The sequence below is a fragment of the Tupaia chinensis genome, unplaced genomic scaffold (assembly GCF_000334495.1).
Source record: "Tupaia chinensis unplaced genomic scaffold, TupChi_1.0 Scaffold000520_1, whole genome shotgun sequence".
Taxonomy (NCBI): domain Eukaryota; kingdom Metazoa; phylum Chordata; class Mammalia; order Scandentia; family Tupaiidae; genus Tupaia; species Tupaia belangeri.
Genome location: NW_006160033.1, coordinates 664,022 through 665,612, shown reverse-complemented (window position 1 = coordinate 665,612; position 1,591 = coordinate 664,022). Strand labels below are relative to the sequence as shown.

The window sequence follows — 1,591 nt, the reverse complement described above, 5'->3', positions numbered from 1 at the left end:
TGTTTGTGTGAGATGGTAGGATGAGGGGAGGGGGGGGGGGGGGGGGGCAGCTGCAAACTATTAATCTACCTCTTAACATTATTCTTCAGTCCCTAATGAGAAAAACTTTAAAACTTGAAAATGATAACAATGAGAGATGAGAAAGCAAACAGGAACTTCAGATAAATGTGGTTATTTCTTCAAAAACTGAACCAGCACCTTGGAAAATAGAATAACCTTAAAGAAAGGCCACGTCCATAATTCAAAACTGGGATTTCAAGAATATATTTGTAGTTTTATGATACCTTTGTACTATACATTTAAGCCATTTAAAAGTTACAAACCTTATTTTTGTGATCTATTTTTCAAGCACAATTTTTTCATTTACAATTTTTACAGTTTGTGTCCAAATAACTATTTTTATTATATTAAGTCTAAGTTCTAAATGCAAAGAACAGTTGTAGTTAAGGTCTTAAAATACTTGTCACTGTCACAGAGACAATCTATAATACACTTGATAAATTCAGGCTAATGTTACATATTGTATGTAATAGCTAGGTCTCTTCAAATACATAGTAACCAACAGCTACCGAGGGGCACAGCTCATAGAACATAGTACACTAATAAGTAAAGCGCTTTTTAACATTAAAACTAGTTTTTCAGTGTTGATGCTACATTTTGATACGCTGATTACACAACTGCACCCTGGGATTCTGAAAAATATAACAAAAAGAATAAGGTCTAATACAGGAAGCTCCCTGAGTAGATACTACTCACTTCTGACATCCATGAAGAGTGTTTGAAATTGCACAGGTGTAAGCTTAGAGACTTACACAGTAGTTCCATGCTGGAGGTAAATGCACACAGTCCACATCTGCAACCTAATTTTGCCTCAGCATCCCCAGAGACTTCGAAAATATTTCTTTCGGTAGGTTTCAAAACAGTGCTTCCTCTTTTATTCTCATCACTCCCCATTATGATACAAAACAACAGACAAAAATCAAATCGTCAACTCTAAGAGCTAAACGCTTAAAAACACAAACGCAAAAAAAGCATCTCTTTTCAACCCCTAAATGGGTATTCATTCCACCTGTTTGCAAATCTGCACGTCCAGAACAACACAAACCCTCCACGAGAGAAAGAAAGAAAGAAAGAAAGAAAGAAAGAAAGAAAGAAAGAAAGAAAGAAAGAAAGAAAGAAAGAGAAAAGGGAGAAAGGAAGGAAAGAGAAAAAAAGAAAGAAAAATGTAATTCTTTGGAGTTAGACCTACCTAGGGATGCGAAGGAGGCAGTACAAAACAATGGGTACTGAAGGGCTAGGGGGGAAATCGCAGTGCCCTGTGGCTTCCAGCGTTAAGAGCTTTGGGGTGGAGGGAGTTAGAATACTTTCCTCTATCCCTAAAAGCGATCGCTGAGAGAGGCTGCCATCAGGCACGTTCAACAGGACGATCTAGGGTGGCTACAACTCGCGTCGACAGGTAACACACCCAAAGCCGATTCTCCACTCTTCCCGGACGAGTCTTTAGGGAGAGGAGTCCCGGAGAGCGCATCGGGGAGGGGGCCAGAAGAGACCCCACCCGGAATCACTACCGGTGCGCCGGGCCGGGCCGACG

The 1,591-nt window shown here is 40.2% G+C and overlaps 1 protein-coding gene across 2 annotated transcripts in view; it reads right to left on the bottom strand.

Annotated features, from left to right (window-relative positions):
- The window catches only part of SHOC2 (SHOC2 leucine rich repeat scaffold protein), a 115,891-nt gene extending 114,385 nt beyond the window's left edge, over nt 1–1,506 (bottom strand). The window contains exon 1 of one of the 2 annotated variants that reach the window (XM_006156861.3): nt 1,250–1,506. The gene's annotated coding sequence lies outside the window, so the exon portion shown is untranslated. Of the gene's footprint in view, nt 1–756; nt 1,018–1,249 lie in introns of those variants that run through there. The other variant, XM_006156859.3, reaches the window with a different exon arrangement.
- Between the last annotated feature and the right edge of the window lie 85 nt (nt 1,507–1,591).